The sequence below is a fragment of the Orycteropus afer genome, unplaced genomic scaffold (assembly GCF_000298275.1).
Source record: "Orycteropus afer afer isolate SDZICR_OR568_19922 unplaced genomic scaffold, OryAfe1.0 scaffold00696, whole genome shotgun sequence".
In the NCBI taxonomy this organism is placed as follows: Eukaryota; Metazoa; Chordata; class Mammalia; order Tubulidentata; family Orycteropodidae; genus Orycteropus; species Orycteropus afer.
The window spans coordinates 506029-525096 of record NW_006922283.1 but is presented as its reverse complement, the minus strand read 5'-3'; positions in this window follow the sequence as shown (position 1 = coordinate 525096).

Below are 19068 nucleotides of genomic sequence, written 5' to 3'. Positions count from 1 at the left end.
GTAGCATCATGATACATGGAGAAAAGATTGAAGTTGTCAAAGACTTCACATTTCATGGTTCTACAATCGATGCCAATGGAAGCAGCAGTCAGGACCATAGACAACGTATAGCACTGGGCAAGTTGGCTGCAAGGGACCTCTTTCAAGTGCTGAGAAACTAGGATGTCTCCTTGATGACTAAGGTATGCCTGACACAAGTCATGATATTTCCAATCCCCTCGTATACATGTGAGAGCTGGACAATGAATAAAGAAGACCGAAGAAGAGTTGATGCTTTTGAGTTGTGGTTGTGGTAAAGAATGCTGAAAGTACCATGGACTCTAAAAGAACTAACAGATCTGTCCTGGAGGAAGTGCAGCCAGAATGCACCTTGAAAGCAAGAATAGCCAGACATTGTCTTACCTACTTTGGTCATGTTGTCAGAAGGCACCATTCCCTGGAGAAGGATGTCAAGCTTAGTAAGATGGAGCATTGACAAAAGAGGGGAAGGCTTCAACAAGATGGATTGACACAGTGGCAGCTACAATGAGATCAAATATAGCAAGGATCATGGAGCTGGTGTGGCACCTGGTGGTGTTTTTCGATCTGCTGTGCATAGGGTCATGATGAGTCAGACATAACTTGATGGCATCTAACAACAACAACATCCCAAAAAAATGATTCATTAGAAAAAATATTGATAATGTGAACTTCATTAAAATTAAAAATTCTCCTCTGTAAAAGATACTGTTATGGGAAAAAAGGGAAAAACCACAGACTCAAAGAAAATATTTGCAAATCATGTATCTGATGAAGGACCTATATCCAAAATATACAAAGATGAAAACTCAATAATAATAAAACAAACAACCCAATTTCAAAATGAGCAAAAGAGATTTGAAAGACCACCTCACCAATAAATTCAAATGATAAATAAGAATATGAAAAGGTTTTCAACAGCACAGATCATTAAACCCAAACTAAACTGATTCCCATCCAGTCAAGACTGATTAATAGTGACTCTACAGGAAAGAGTAGAATTGCCCCATAGGGTTTCCGAAGCTTTAAATCATTAGAGAAGCAAAGTGGGTTTAAATAATTGTGAGACTGTCTTCCAAAGTTGCTGTACCATTTTGCATTCTCACCAGCACTGAGAGTTCCTCTTTCTTCACATCCTTGCCAGCACTTGGTGCTCTCGGTGTTTTGGATTTTAGTATTTTAATGTGCACGTAGCGGTATCTCATTGTTGTTTTAAATCTCAATTCCTTGATGACCTATGAGAGAATGTGGTGATGCAGCAGTTAAGGACTCAACTGCCAAGCAAAATGTCAAAGGTTTGAAACTACCAGCCACTCTGTGGATATATATGGCAGTTGGCATCCATGAGATTTGTGGTTGCTGTTGTTAGATGTCATAGAGTTTGTTCCAACTCAGAGTGAATCCTGTACCAAAGAATGAAAAACTTCCAAGTTTTGCACCATTCTCATAATTATTGCTATGTTGGAGCCCATTGTTGGAGCCACTGAGTCAGTACATCTTATTGAGGGTCTTCTTCTTTTTCACCGACCTTCTACTTTACCATGAATGAAGTTATTCCCTGTCAATATACTACTGCAGCCATTTTAAAATTATCTTCAGCAAAATTTTATTTGCATGTGATATTAAGGATGCAATGCAATGCAACCATTGCCATGGAGTCGGACCCGACCCATAGCGACCCCTCCTTGGGTTTCTGAGGCAGTATCACTATGGAAGTAGATTGCCCAACCTTCCTTCTGGGGAGTGGCTGGTGGATTTGAACTGCCTGCCTTCTGGTTAGCAGTCAAGTGCCTTAGGCACTATGCTACCAGATATTAAGGATATTGCTCAATAATTCTGTTGGATCACCAAGGAGTTCTGGTGGTACTGTGTTTAAAGCATCAGGCTGCTAAACAAAACACACACACACACACACACACACACAAATGGTTAATTGTTTGAACCTACCGGTTGCTCTACAGGAGGAAGATGAGACAGTCTGCCTTCCTGCTTCCATAAAGATTCACAGACTTGGAAAACCCTAGGGGAACTTCTACTCTGTCCTATAAGGCCACTGTTAGTCAGAATCAACTCAGTAACAATGAGTTCGTTTTGGTTTTGGTTGTTTCACCAATCAATAGACAGGCCTGTAAGGTGAACAATAACACCAAGTAGGTATGCACTCCTAAGAACAATCAACCATATGAGATCAAAGAGGGCAACGTTAGCTCAGGGATGAAACTCAAAATGATGGAAAGAATTGGAAAGAAGGACATATGGAAACAGTAAACACAGGGAGGTAGTAAGAACAGTGTCGTTACATTGTGAGGTTTGCAATCAATGCCATAACACAAAATGTGTAAGAAGTTTTCAAAGGAAAAACAATTTTCTCTGTAAACTTTCAATGAAATTATAATAAAAAATTATGTTTATGATGTAACTTTGTACAAGTGTGTCAAATCATGAATAAAGATGGGCTAACACTGTAAAGAAAATAGTAGAGTCTCTGGCTAATGAGAGTGTGGGTGCATTTTGTCTTTTTTCCTCAATATTACCCTTTAAAGTTGTTTTAAATTGATCCACACACATGTGCACATGTACATATAGTCATATTCTGTGACCCAAAATTTCATTGTCCGGAATGTAACCTACAAAATTTTGAGCACATGTATACCAAAAAACTTGTGCACACATACACATAAACATATTGTAATCTTTTAGTCATCACATAGCTAAATGGAGTGGCATCACTAGAGGAGTGTGGGATGTGACACCACACCATGAGTTATCACACTAGATGACACCAACCCTAGTGACATCACTGGTAAAAGGCAGTCCCCTTTGGTAGACCATGCAATCCTAAGCCTATATGACCTTGAAACCAGAAGAACTAGATGGTACCCGGCTACCACTGCCAACCACTTGGAGGGGGGTTGTTGTAAGAGATCCTGGATTGAGTTGGACAACAATGTGGAACAAAAGTCAAAATCATTTAAAAAAAAAAAAAAAAAACAGGTTTTCTGGTTTGATAGAACCTGGTGGGACCCCTGAGCCTATAGTCTCTAGCTACCCTTCAGGTCTGGAATTGAACTCACTCCTGTGGCTTCCACCAAATAATAGATAGGTATCCGGTATGAACACTGACATCTGATATGTGGTAGTTATGTTTATGTGTCAGCTTGGCTGGGCCTGATTGAGTGGCTAGGCAACTGGATGTAGTACTCCTTATGATGAGACTGGTAATCAACTCCATGGTGGAATCTACTGCAAGCAGCTGAGTAGCTACCTTTGGGTATGTGATCTGCTTCCTGTATATACGCAGAAGCTTTGAGAATGGTCTCTAGCCTAAGGCATGCTGGGACCCTTCATGTAGCCGTGTCGTTGCTCAGCAGCCTGCTATGCTCTGCCAACCTTGGGACTTACAATGAACTTAAGTTAATGGCCTGCCATGAAGTTTGGTAACATCAGGACTGTGTCCTTTTTACTTGTCAACCTTGGGGCTTCTCAGCCTCAGCAGCCAGCAGCTGTCCAACTGAAGACATGCCTATAGCTCCAATGGGCCCAGAGCAGGAGACAGAGCTGGACTCTAAGGTTGAGGGGCTTTCACCCAGCCCCTACAGCCTGCACTTTGAACTCATGCTTAAAGCCTCCAAATTGTAAGAATAAATTCCTGTTTGTTGAGGCCATCCCATTTGTGGTATATTTCTTGTCAAAGTGGCACTAGGTAACCAGAACAGATAGATACACTACTTGGAGCAATCAATCATGGAAGAACAGAAGGGAAGTGTATGCACCGGGAGACAGCTCAGGGGGCAAGAGTGCGTGGGAGGGAAGGACACAGGAAAGAGGTAAATACAGGGAGGAAGTGGGAAGAGAGCTGTTAATATTGTGGGTAATTGCAGTCAAAGTCATGAGACAAAATGTGTATGAACTGCTGTATGGAAAATGAATTCGCTCTGTAAACTTTCACCCAAATCACAATAATTTTTTTTTTAAAGGCAGTCCCTTTCTCACAATCTTCCTGCTTGATATTTGAGATCATATAGCCATGAACAGAGCTCTGGTAGCATAGGGCCTAAGGCACTTGACTGCTAACCAGAAGGCTGGCGGTTCAAACCCACCAGCCACTCCTCAGAAGGAAGGTTGGGCAATCTACTTCTGTAGTGATACTCCCTTGGAAACCCAAGGATGGGTCACTGTGAGTCGAGTCTGACTCAAAGGGACATAACAACAACATCATAGCCATGAACATAACAAGCAATTGGGCTAGTCATGACAGCTTCCTTTGTCCATTGATTCCATTGTTTTATGTTGCAATCTCAAAACTGGTGATGTTATTTATTTATTTATTTTAGTTTTTAACTTTTTATAGTGATTTTGGTGAAATTTTAAAAAGCAGACTTGTTTTACATTCAGTAGTTCATACACATTCTGTTTTGTGACACTGATTACATTTCCCAAAGTGTAACAGCTCTCCTCCCACTTCCTTTCCTGGTGTCCTTCTTGCCTATTCATTCGTGCCTCTCTGCCTTCCTCCCTGTGCAAATGTTGCCCTTTTGATCTCCTATGGTTGATTGTTCTAAGGAGTGCATCTCCCTGGTATAGATGTTAATCTCATAGGTCATAGGAGTTTCTACCCTACCAGTAATTAATTTTCTTTCTTTCTTTCTTTCTTTCTTTTCTTCCTTCCTTCCTTCCTACCTTCCTTCCTTCCTTCCTTCCTTCCTTCCTTCCTTCCTTCTTTCTTTCTTTCTTTTCAAGGAATCAGAGATTTTACTTTTGATATTAGAAGAATAAATTTTAGAAATGTCCCGTGAGATTTTGAACATCTTTCTTTTTACCCCTTATATTCTGTGTTTTGCTGTATGCTATAATTTTTACTAAGTTAATGGGTCCAGAGATATGAAAGACATACAATTGAAAATTTTTAAAAAATATTGTTTTACCTACATATCTTTGATTATCTATACCAAAAACAAGGCATCTCATTTGATTATAAAAAAAACCAAACTCACTGCTGTCGAGTTGGATCTGACTCATAGTAACACCTCCTTGGGTTTCTGAGGTGGTATCACTACAGTAGTAGATTGCCCAATCTTCCTTCTGAGGAGTAGCTTATAGGTTTGAACCACCAGCTTTCTGGTTAGCAGTCAAATGGCTTAGGCAATAAGCTGTTTGATTATACCTTCTTATATTTCTTCCTCTTCTTTACCTTACTTTCTGTCTGCCTCACTGTAATTTATTCATTTATTTATTATCATGATTTGGGTGAAGTTTACAGAGCAAATTCATTTTCTATACAATTCATACACATTTTTTTTTTTTTTTCATGACATTGATTGCATACCCCATAATGTAATACTTCTCTTCTTACTTTTTCTCTGTGGTTACCTTTTCCCTGGGTCTTTCTTTTCTTTGCACTCTGCTCTCTGGATTCTCTCCCTGTGCAAATACTGACCTTCTGATCTCCCACAGTTGAATATTCTAAGGAGCGCACCTACTCAATATAAATGTTTACCTCATACACCTGTCTATTGTTTGGCTGGACTCCACGGGAGTGAGTTCAACTCCAACAAGAGCCATCTTATGACCTTAATTATATCCCTCCTGAACTTAGAGACTATCTAAACAATAGATTTCATGCATTGAACACCAATGACTGAAAACCAGAGGAATTGTGGGATAACATCAAGGACATCATCCATGAAGAAAGCAAAAGGTCATTAAAAAAACAGGTATAATAGCTGGAGTTCTGTGTCAACTTGGCTGGACCACAATTCTTCATTCAATGTTTCAGCTTGAGAGGTTAGGAAAAGACCTAATAGTTTATTTGGTTGGCTTACTGAAGCATGATTTATGCAGTGGCCTACCTTAACTCAAGTTGAAGCACCAGACCTGCCTTGGTATAATGTAGAAGAAGATATCCAGAGAGAAATGATCTAACTGTTTATTTGGTTGGCTTACTGAAGCATGGATTATGTGATGGCCTACATTAAGTCAAGTTGAAGTACCACACCTGCCTTGGTATAAAGTAGAAGAAGGTATCCACAGGCTTAGGGAAATTGATATGTTAGAAAGGATTTATCATATTAGACCTGTAGAGCCAGAGATGGAGAGTCCAGAGGACATGCCCTTCACCGGAACAGTGAGAAACAAATTTGTGAAGGGAGACCCAGCATCCTTGAAGACTGCTGCAATTGCTATTTTATGTAAGCCACATTTAACAGTGGGAACTGCCCTAGTTTAACTAAGACACTTAACTACAATGGGACTGATTGGACCCTGTGATAGAAGGGGACAAGTGCCAGCACTTAATCAACAAAGACAAGGTGGGCAGGGTTACCATAATGGACAGCAGAGTCAAAACAATAATCAGAATACTCTGACTCATGTAATTATGGTATTGGCTACTTATGCATGGTGTTCCTAGGAGGGAAATACATGGCAAACCTACTATGTATTTACTTGATCTGTATAGACAGAAGAATTCTAGGTCATATGAATAGTAGTCTAGATTGAATTGCCAGAATACAGAGTCACGGCCTCTCAATCAATTCTCAGACTTGAGTCAGTTTACAGACCCACAACCCCTTGGATGAAGGGGAGGCCAGTTCCACTTGAAGAAGGACCCCACTACATTGTCAAACATTTATAAGGTCAATCTTTCTCCTAGCCTTCCCCAAATGAATATGAGACCTTTTTATAAGAGTGACAGTTCATTGGGAAAAAGGAAATAATAAGACTTTTTAGGAATTACTGGACACTGGCTCCGATCTGACACTAATTCCAGTAGACCCAAAGTGTCACTGTGGCCCACTAGTCAGATGGGGGCATACGGGGGTCAAGTTATTGATGGAGTCTTAGCTCAGGTGCATCTCACAGTTGGTCCAATGGGTCCCTGAACCCACTTTGTAGTGATTTCCCCAGTTCCAGAATGCATAATTGGAGTTGATATACTGAGAAATTGGCAGAATTCTCTCATTGGGTCCCTGACATGTGGAGTAAGGGTATTACAATAGGAAAAGCCAAGTAGAAGCTATTAGAACTGCCTCTACCTAGAAAAATAGTAAACCAAAAACAATACTGCATCCCTGGAGGGGTTGCAGAGATTACTGCCACCATTAAGGACTTGAAGGATTTAATTCACCTATTTGACCTGTGCAAAAAACAGGTGGATCATGGAGAATGACAGTAGATTATCCTAAACTTAATCAGGTGGGGACTTCAATTGTTGCTGCTGTTCCTGATGTAGTTTCCTTGCTTGAGCAAATTAGTACATCTCCTGGTACTTGGTATGCAGCTATTGATCTGGCTGATGCTTTTTTCTCAATACTGGTTTTAAAGACCATCAGAAATTGCCTTCAGCTGGCAAGGTCAACAATATACTATATTCACAGTGTTTCCTCAGGGGTATATCAACTCCCCAGCACTACATCATAATTTAGCCTATTGGGATCTTGACTGCCTTTCCCTTCCACAATACATCACACTGGTCCATTATACTGATGGCATTATGCTGATTGAACCTACTAAGGAAAAAGTATTGATGGCACTAGTCTTATCGGTGAGACATCTGCATGCTAGAAGGTGGGAAATTAACCCGGCAAAAATTCAGGCACCTTCCACCTCAGTGAAATTTCTAGGGGTCCAGTGGTGGGGCATGTCGAGATATTCCTACTAAAGTGAAAGATAAGTTATTGTATCTGGTTTCCCCCATGACTAAAAGGAAGGGACAATGTCTGGTGGTCTTCTTTGTATTTTGCAGGCAATATATTCCCTCATTTCAGTGTGTTGCTTTGGCCTATTTATCAAGTGACTCAGAAAGCTGCTAGTTTTGAGTGGGGCCCCGAACAATAGAAGGCTCTGCAACAGGTTCAGGCTGCCATGTAAGCTGCTCTGCCACTTGGGCCATATGACTCAGCTGATTCAATAGTGCTTGAAGTGTCTGGAACAGATAGAGATGCTGTTTGGAGTCTTTGGCAGGTCCTTATTGGTGAATTGCAATGCAGACCCTTGGGGTTTTGGAGCAAAGCCCTGCCATCCTCTGCAGATAACTACTCTCCTTTTGAGAAACAGCTTTTAGCTTGTTACTGGGCTTTAGTAGAAACTGAATGCCTAACCATGGTGCGGGCAAAGAATGCTGAAAGCATCACGGACTGCTAAAAGAACTAACAAATCTGTCCTGGCAGAAGTGCAGCTGGAACGCTCCTTGGAAGTGAGAATAGCCAGACTTCATCTCACCTACTTTGGTCATGTTGTCAGAGGGGATCATTCCCTGGAGAAGGATATCATGCTTGATAAAGTGAAGGATCAATGAAATAGGGGAAAGCCCTCAAGAACATGGATTGACACAGTGGGTGCAGTGATGGGCTTGAGTATAGCAGGGATCATGAGGCTGGCACAGGATTGGGCAGTGTTTCATTCTGCTGTACATGTACTACAAGTCGGAGATGACTCAACGGCACCTAACAACAACAACAGTAATGCAGAATTGTCTATTTCTTTTTTTCAATTAAATATATGGTTTATGTATTTTGGAGCTTTTTCTTACGGTGCATAGATATTTATTATGGTTTTGTCCTCTTGGTCTGTTGTTGTTATGTGCCGTCGAGTCAGACCTGACTCATAGCCACCCCTCCTTGGGTTTCCAAGGCAGTATCACTTATCATCAAAGAGATGGGAGTTGCTTACCCTTCCTCATCCCTTATGCTGGAGCTAGCCTTGAAGTATTTTATCAGAAATTAACATCGTCTCTCCTGCCTTTTTTGGTTGTCGTTAGCTTGACATATTTTTTTTTTCCATCCACTGATCTTTAATTTATGTTTATCCTTATGTTATTTTCATCTAAGGTGAGTCTATTTTAGCAGCATATTGATAGGTCTTGTTTTCTTACTCAGCTTCCCACTCTCTCCATTAGCACACTTAATCCATTCATATTCAATGTAATTGATGATAGGTATGAATTTAGTGCTGTCATTCTTTTCTGGTTTTTATTCTGTTGTTAACCGTTCCTTTTTTATTGTTTATTTATGTGTGTTGAATTCATTTTGTTATCAAGTTTTCTTTCTTTTTCCTTCATTGTTTTTTATTTTGTTTTTAATAAGTCTGTGTGATTTTTTTCATTCTTATTTTGGTTAGAAGGCTTATTAATTTTCTTTGTGGTTGCCATGTAGTAAATTCTTTTCTTCCTAAGTTTGGAATAGTCTGCTTTATGTTGATATTGTTATTGCCCTGACTTTCTCTCCATCTGGAACTTCTGTAATCATATCATTTATTCTTATGTTTGTTTGTAGTTGTTATTTATAGATTGACACTTCTGGTTCTCTATTTTTAATTTTATAAGCTTATTTTAGTTTTGAGAATTATTTTTCTGGGTTGGTTTCTGGGTATCATTGTCATGTATGTTAATCTTAAATTATCTTCCATCATTGGTTTTCTGTCTGAAGGCCTCTTTTTAGTGTTTCTTGAAAGTTGGTCTAGTTTTCACAAATTCTTTCTTTTTTTTTTTTTTTGTTTGGGAATGCCCTAATTTCACCATCATATTTGTGGGACAATTTTGTTGGATATATAATTCTTGGTTGGTAATTTTTTTCTTTCAAGGTTTTGGATATCTCATCCCATTGCCTTCATGCCTGTATGGTTTCTACTGAGGAATCAGAATTTATTCTTAATGGTTGCCCTTTGTAGGTACCATTTCATTTCTCCTGAGCTATTTTCAAGATTGTTTCTTTGTATTTGTTTTTAGAAAGTTTAATTATAATATATGCTGGTGATTTTCTTTCATGATCTATCCTTTATAGGCTTCATTGACTTTCTTGGATGGATATCTTCATCTTTCATGATATTGGAAAAGTTTTCTGTTAGCAAGTCTTTGGGAATTTAGTCTGTGCTTTTATTATTTTATTTATTTATTTATTTTTGCCTTCTCTTTTTCTGGAATTCCAATCAGGTATACGTTAGTTATTTTGACATCATCCCATATAACTTTTATGTTTCTTCATTTGTATTCATTGTTTTTTTTTTTTTTTTTTTTTTTTTTTACAAGCTGGTGTCAGGGGATTTATCTTCTAGCTGGCTGATGCATTCTTCAGCCAGTTTGAGTCTACACTTTTGTCCTTCCAATGTGTTATCTATCTCTGTAAGTTTTGTGGTAATCTTCTGGATTTCTAATTGATGTTTTTGTACTATTTCTAATTGTCTATTCATTTTACCAGTTTGCTCTTGTGTTGTTTTCCTGAACTCTTTAAGGAAATCTTTCTCTTGCTTTTGTTTGGTCTCCTTGAGCTCTTGGAAGGTCCTATCTGTCTGTCTATCTATATCTATCTATCTATCATCCATCTATCTGTATCTATATGTATGTATATATATCGAGTTCCTTATCAAGTAGTTCTATTACATGTTCTTCCTCAGGAAGATTTCCTAGGTTTTTATTTTTGTCCCTGCTTCCACTGCTTCTCCCGTTTCTTTGTTTGAATTGAAGTTGTTTGTTGTTGTCAAGACCTTTTGAAGCTCTTTTTTTTTAGTTAGTTGATTATTTATTGATTTGTTTCACCCTGTTTTTTGTTTTTCTTTGTTTTGTACTAAACCAAAGAACCAAGCTAACTGCCGTGGAGTCAGATCCAACTCATACTGACACTTCCCTCCTTGGGTTTACCAGGAGGTATCATTATGGAAGTAGATTGCCCAGTCTCCCTTCCAAGGAGTGGCTGGTGGGTTTGAGCCACAAGCCTTCTGGCTAGAAGTCAAATGTCTTAGGCACTACACCACCAGAGCTTCTTTCAGAGTGCTAGTGTGAATGAAAGAAATCACATGTGCAAAGTATTTAGCATGGTGGCCTACAGATGGTAAGTTTGCAAAACATGTTATTTATTGCTATGACTGCTACTAGTATTAAAGCACTCATTGCAGTATCTAGTAGTTAAACATGCTCAAGAAATGTTTCCTTTTTCATGCTTTCCTACTACCTACAGCTCCCTCCTCACGACCACAGATACTTACTATCTCATTTATAAATATTTTACTCTAAATAGTTCCCCCAACCACAAGCTCTTCTATCCTCCTGTCAATTCTAGAATTTGTTGCAAAAGGTTTATAAAAGTCACATCAAACAAAGTATCTAGCCAACAAGTTAAGGGCACCCTTTTCTAGCAAAGAATAAAGGTCTCTCCTATCAGCCCCTGTCTATGACCCCAGCTCATCCTCAACACCATTTGTTTCTAAGTATTTAGTTAATTCACAATGTACATTAATGGGCCAAAGAGATGCCTTGGGTACAAAGACATCATTGTCCCTGGAATGCTTCTACCTGAATCCAGCTGCTCTTTTGGTTCTACAAGCTATAAATGCCAAAACACTTATCTTGACACATCACACCTGCTTCCCACAGCACATCTCACACCACACCAGCCATTGTACAGCCATTGGGCCATGTTTAATGATTCCATAGTACTCAGATTAACTCTTGTTGCTTGACTGGTTTTTATGGAGGTAGCAAAGTCAATTGGTCTTGTTTTAATAACATCCCAATAAAAGACCTTGGAAATTAGATGCTAGAAATGACATTTAAACCCTCCATTTCCTTTTGCTGCAATAATAGCCTTCTTGATAATAAAGTAGATAAATTTTATTAAATTATATTAAGTTTTCTCCATTTGAAAGAAATTAAAAAATGCTTTCAGTTCAGAATTAGAAAACTATTCATTTCAGATTTGAGCCTGACATTTTTATTGGTAATCTGATTTATAACATGTTCAGCTCTATGCCCATTCACTGGCCCCTGATACTTCTGCCAACTTTTTTATGACTTTATGCAAAAGTACAGTATTTAAGCCTCCTCTAAATTCATGAGCTTCCCTTGCTTCTGAAAAAGGCTTGCCCAGTGTCTCAACAATGCATAACCAGCCTGATGTTTATTTAAAAACATCTGTTCCATCCTTTGTGGTATAACATACCAAAGTAGCCTGACATTTTAAATACTTTTTCTTTACACTTTGTGTCAAACAAAGAGAGAACGTAACTACTTTCATGATGAAAAACTGTTCAGGGCAATTACAAGATGATACAATAAGTGGACTAAATGGTGCCCAAAGTAATCAAAGGAAAACACAAGGATTAGCCTGAACACAGCAAAAGCCAACTTTTATGAAGATTTCTAGTTCCCCAGATATCTTCATGATTATTTTTTGCCTCTTAGTGCTTCCTAATTGATAAAGAAAATAGTCCATTGTTATTTTTTTTTTTTTTTTAAGATAAGTGCTACTATTTTTTTAAGTTTTTGACAAATCAAGGCAGGCAAAAACTTAAAAAAAAAAAAAAATCTATGTCCCTGATTGCCTAGTGTGACTAGGAACTCTTTGAGTGCTACTGACCACAGATTGTCTTAAAACCATTTCATAGCCACTCTTACTTACCAGTGCTTATGTCCAAATGCAGTTTTTTAATTAAGTACATATGCATCATTCAATTATTAGAAAATTGAATTGCAGAAACCCTGCTCAACCTACGCTAATGATAAGATGACTGCTTTTAAGAAAACATGTTGTTTCTTCTATTTGAAAGAACAGTTTTCTTAAATGGATCAAACACATTTTTGCTCCCCTCTCCCCAACTCCCACCCCCAAAAAACTATTTTCTGCTACAGACTGGACAAAAGTAAACTTGCTTTAGCTTCTGTTGAGGATCCCAAATTCCAAATACTTTAATGACAGAAAACCATGTGATTGAAGGAATTTTAACATTTTCTTAAATGTAATAGTTGAAGTAAAGGAGAGGTTTAAAGGAGGGGAAAGTCAAAGACAGCTGAATTTCCTGAGGACCAATTCGATAGCCACAATATCCCAAAGTAAAAGAAAGCACAGCTCCATTTCTCAAACAAGGGAAAAGGTAGTTTCCCAATGTGAAAAATCTGTTCTATAGTTACCAAAATATAGATTTCCTGTACAGGGAGGAAATGTTAAATATTATAGCTGGAAGGGGCACTGCCATGCCTTGCCCTGACCTGCTCTGGCTTGCTCAGAAGGTCTCAATGCTGGTTTTCAATTTGAGCATTACCAATCTCTCTTCCACACCTGGCCTTTAGCTGTCATATGGGTTAGCAATCATGGGTTAACATAATTACTTACAGTGGTACCTAAATGAACTCTAAAATAACTGAGAAGTAGATGACCTAGAATATGTAGAGGGTAGATTCAACAGGGATATGTTATTTGTGACCTTTTAATATTGTGCCTCACTTTTGTTCATAAATCTCCTTTTCTGATCATACCAGTCTAAGTTGTGAACATAGAGGCCTTTGACTGCCATCTTTATTAGTTCATCAAATGGAGTGATGTGTGAGCTCTGTCATGGCTGACTCTGTTACAAAGTATAAAGGCAATTTCCATCCACTCATGGGCTAGGACATGCCCCAAAGCTGAAATAAATCTGTTTTTATAAATATTTAATAGTAATATTTTTCCAAAAAGCTCAATTATAAATTTCTAGCTACTATCACTACTGAACCATTCCAAACACCATGTAACATGTCAAAATAGCTCCCATCATAAAAACAAAATTAAAATTAAAACATATTGCTTGACTACATTCTCCTCTAGCTACCATCGCATCTCTACACTTAAACTCTTAGGAACAAAGTTGAAATTCCTGTCTCCATTTCCACTCATTCCATTTTTTTCTTGAACTACTCCAATGACTATCAATCAAAACAACCACTTTTTTCAATGTCACAAATAGACTCTTCACTCACAAATTGGCACTTTTTCTCTGGCTACTTCCCCCCCCCCCCAGTTTTCTTAGCTGATCTCTACTCATAATCCCAACTTTTAAATGTTCAAGCATCTAAAAACTCAGTATTAAAACCTCATCTCTTTATTATCCACTCTCATCACTCTCATTTGCTAGTCAATTCTATCAAGAACCATAGACTTAGGTATCATCTATATATTAAAACTACCAAGAGCAGATCTTCAATACAAACTTCCCAAAACTGGACTCTACACCTCAACTGTTTCCTCAACATCCTTACCCAGATGGCCAATAGTAATCTTGTATTTAATCTATCCATTACTAGCAACCTCTCCTTTCTAAAAGTCTTTCTCATTTCAATAAATGACAATTCCGTTCTTCAAGTTTTACCTCCCCACAACAAAAGTAAACTCATCCTTTCTGTCTTTCATGCCCCATATTTGATCTGTCATCAAATTATTTTGTTTCATTCACCACCCTAGCTCAAGCCACCATCATCATGACCCAGGTTAGTTATGGCCAGAGCCTTATAACTGAATTCCTTGCTTCCACCATTGAACCCAACAATCTATTCTCCACAAAGTGATGAAAGAGACCCTTTCAATATATACTTACTTTATAATTTCAGTTAGAACACAGTAATATTGATGTGTGTGTACATGTGTTTGTGTGTGTGTGCAGTATCATGACTTTGATAAGAGCTTGGCTACTAACTGAAAGGTCAGTGGTTCAAACTCACCAACCACTCAGGAGAAAGATGTGGCAATCTGCTTCAATAACGATTACAACTTTGGAACCTCTATGAGGGAGCTCTGGTACCGTAGTGTCTAAAGCACTTGACTGCTAACCAGAAGGCTGGAAGTTCAAACCCACCAGCCACTCCCCAGAAGGCAAGTTGGGCAATCTACTTCTGTAGTGATACCACCTCGGAAACCCAAGGAGGGGTCACTATGAGTCAGGTCCAACTCGAGGGCAAATAACAACAACAACATGAGGCAGTTCTACTCCATTTTATAGGGTCACTATGAATCAGAATGGTCTTGATGGGTTTAATATTCTGGTTATTTATTTGTTCAGGAGCCCTCATGGCACAAATGATTAAGCACTCAGCTGCTAATCAAAAGGCTGGTGGTTCGAAAGGTTGAACCTCCATAGAAGAAAGGCCTTGCCATCAGCTTGTGTAAGGATTACAGCCTAGGAAACCCTATGGGGCAATTCTACTTTTTAAAATGGGGCCACTATGAGTTAAAACTGACTTAACAACAACAACAACATTTATTTCTGTTTGTTTATTCAATCTCCTTTTACTAGTATGAAAACATAATGAGGCATAAACTTTGTTGTTTTTCAGTGCTATACCTTATTGCCTAAAACAGCATGATCCACATGGTTGTTGTTGTTGTTGTTGTTATGTGCCATGGAGTCGGCCCCGACTCATAGCGACCCCTCCTTGGGTTTCCGAGGCAGTATCACTACGGAAGTAGGATTGCCCAACCTTCCTTCCGAGGAGTGGCTGGTGGGTTTGAACCGCCAGCCGTCTGGGTAGCAGGCGAGTGTCTTAGCCACTATGCTACCAGAGCTCCTGATCCACATGGTAGGTGCTCAAATATTTGCTGGTTGATTGAATCAACAAATCAAACATTTGAGATCTTAAATTGATATGTTTGTGTTGTTAGCTGCTGTTGAATCGATTCTAACTAATGGTAACTCTACATGTGCAGTGTAGAACTATGTTCATAGGGTTTTCAAGGCTGTGGCCTTTTGGAAACAGATTTCCAGGCATGTCTTCTGAGGTGCTTCTGGGTGGGTTTGGATCACCAATGTTTTTGCTAGTAGTTGAGCATTTAACCATTTGTACTACTTGGGGATTCCTTGCATCAGATTAAACCGAGCTCATCATACATCTTTTACCTAATAGTACACACCAGACACTCTTCTAGGTACTAGAGAAGCAATGACTTATAGGTCAATATTTTTCACTTTGGAAACTTAAAAATAATATATATATTTTTTTAATTCCTAAATTTTGAAAGAAATTTAAGTAAAGATGAAGGGATAGAAAATGCTCCATACTGAAGGAAATCTAATTTCAATTTCCTACACTCATGCATATATAATACGTGTATGTATACATATGATTCTCTCAGAGGAAAAATGAAATCAGCTTCAATGAGCAAGCTATAAGCACATATGACAGCAATAAGGAAAAAGGAAGAGGGCTCAGGGAACAGTAGTCTGTTTATACATGCTTGGTTGATTAACCTACCTGATGAGAAAGCAGATTTGCAATAAAGTAAACAAAAGTTACCATGCGTGGTGAGCAATCACTTTCTTGTGTAAGTAAACTGTGATAAGTATTTATTTTAGAGAAATGAATTTTCTTTAAACAAAGTGTGTGGTCCAGATTCTGCCCTGAGTGGCACTAAATAGTACCTTCACTCACTATTTTACAAGACTCAATTCATGCCAGTGTAAGTTTTAAGAAATCGGGATCATATAGGACAATTTGCATATTGCTCTGGGCATTAATCTTACATATCCATTCATTTACATATGCAAGCATTCATTCCCACCTAAACACACCTAATTTCCAGCACCCTTCTTTGCATTTCTGTAGGCAATCTCTTCTATGTTAATTTAAAACTCATAATATTGATGCTGTGAAATAGGACAATACACTTAATACTTTTCATAAGGGGTACTAATGAAAGTCCCCCAAAAATGGAAGTAAGATGTGACCATGCCAAGAATAGCTTTAGAATCAAGAACAGCTTCAAGGCCTATTAGATGTATAACTATGCATCTTCAAACTTACACCCAAACATTTTCAATACTCTTAAGTTTTGGATTCAAACAGTTTTTGATTCAAATCATGACTCTGGAAACTACCAGCATGTGACTTTGGGCAACATTCTTAAGTCTCTTTCCTTTCTTCACAAAATGCAGCATACAATATAACATAAAACACAAGATCATTATGAGAACAAAATACAAGTTTAGCAAAGTGATTAGAACAATGCTTAATTAATATATAGTTCATACTGAATAAATATTAGTCCTCTCTCCATTTATTATATGAAACTGCACTACAACTCAACATCAACCTCATCAAGTAAGTCCCACTAAAAATGGAATGGATGATACTTCACTTGCTCTTCAATAAACAAATAGAATTTTTCATTGTGCATTTGTGGAGTACTCACTTACCTAGACTTACACATCTATGGAATCTCATCTGGGTTTTACTCTTGTTTTAAAATTTTATTAATTTGTTCCCTCTTCCTTAATCCTATCTAAGACTGATTAGTCACTTTAGTCACCTCTTTGCAAACAGAAGACTTAGTCAGATTTGTGGTCTGAAGATTTTCTGTCGTAGTGATTTGCAGACCAGATAGATAATATATTTAATTAAGCTATGAACCAAGGTCATATACCAGTGTAGAATTCTTTCCATTTCATGTCAACAACCTTATGTTCTACATGTTGACCTATGTATTGTACTTCTCTTAAGAAATATCACCCCCAACAAACAACTTAATCCCGCCAAAGCCCAACCTTATGCCCCAATTACCTGCCGTCATAAGTCTTCCCTCATAACCACTCAACTGGGGATCTCTACCCAACTTATTCACTCTCTTGTTCCAACTAATTTCTCACAATGTCACATGCATAAGACTTCAAAAGGAGAAACTACTTTCTATGGAACATAGGTCCCAGCCACTAGAATTGCATGTTTGAATAAATACACATTTCCATTTCTATCTGTTTCATAAAAGTATATTTAAGATGTCCAGTTCTTCCAGGAAAATAAGATTAACATTTGATAATGTGCTTTATGGGAGCCCTGGTAGCATAGTGGCTAAGGCACTTGACTGCTAATCAGAAGGCTGGTGGTTCAAACCCACCAGCCACTCCTCGGAAGGAAGGTTGGGCAATCTACTTCCGTAGTGATACTGCCTTGGAAACCCAAGGAGGGGTCGCTATGAGTCAGGTCTGACTCAACGGAACATAACAACAACAGATTCCACCATGGAGTTGATTGCCAGTTTCATCATGGGGAATAACTACCACCAGTTTCCCAACCACTCAACCAGGCCCAGACAAGTTGACAACAATCTTAACTACCACAGATGGTAATCATGGAACCCTGAGCATCAAATGAAAGGATAAAGAATTAGATTGAACACAAATTGGAAAAAGAAAATGATCAGAAACAGCAAATGAGAAGAGATATGGTGTGGAGGTACTCTGCAAGTAAGTATGGCACAGCATGCCATCTTGAAACAAAGCCAGCAGCAATCCCAGATGAAAGCACAGGAAGGTAATTTCAGGGAATTTCCAACAGAAATCAGAGAAACCCTGTAGACATACATGAAGTGAGGGAAGAGGCCTTAGATATGAGTTAGACCTAAGAAGGGAAAGTACAGGAAAGAGGGTAAGAACTCCAGGAATCCTGGCATCCACAGAGCAGGGAGGGAGCCAGGAGCCAGAGACAGGTTGAATGGCAGTGTAGTGAATATTGTGTAATAGACACAAATTGTGTCAGCAGATGCTTACCCCAACAAGCTGAGCAGTGGAGGAGTATTCATTGGTCCCTGGCTACCTGACTCAAGCCTGCCCCAACCCACCAAGTGGTGGGGGTACACTCCTGCCCTCCCAACTGCCTACCTCAACTCCTGTCTGAACCAGCCCTTATCTGCATAGCAGCAGGAGGACTTTCCCAGACTGCTAGCTGCCCAACGAAATCCACACCCAAGCCAGTCATGACACCCAAAACAGTGGGGTAATATTACCATACTCCCAGTCACCTGCCTTGACTCACAGGACATTATTCTGCCCCACTGAGCAGTGACAGAGCATTCCTGCAAACCCAGCCACTAACTCCCACCTGCACCTGAACCATCCAAATCACCAAGTGTTGGGGGGAGAGTTCCTGTGCTTCTGAATGTATGCCCCAAACTTTACCCTCCATCAAGAGGTGGGGAAACATTCCTGCATGTCTAGCCACCTGCCACATTCCCCACCTTCCACCCTCCACAAAAGGCAAACTGTAGAGAGTGGTCCTATGCCACTGGGCCACTGACAGGCCAGCTTCTACTCAGCCTACCCTCAGATGTCTTACATGCCCAGAAAACAACAGTGAGGCTCACCTTACATGCTGCTGTTCCTCTCATCTAGAGACAAGAGATGAGTGCACACATGTCCCCAGAGAAGCAAGTAACAAAGCATGCCTGACCCAGTCACCCTAATATATCTAAACAAACAAACAGAGATGAAGCAAACAAACACATTGTTGTTGTTGTTGTTGTTGTTAAGTACCGTCGAGTC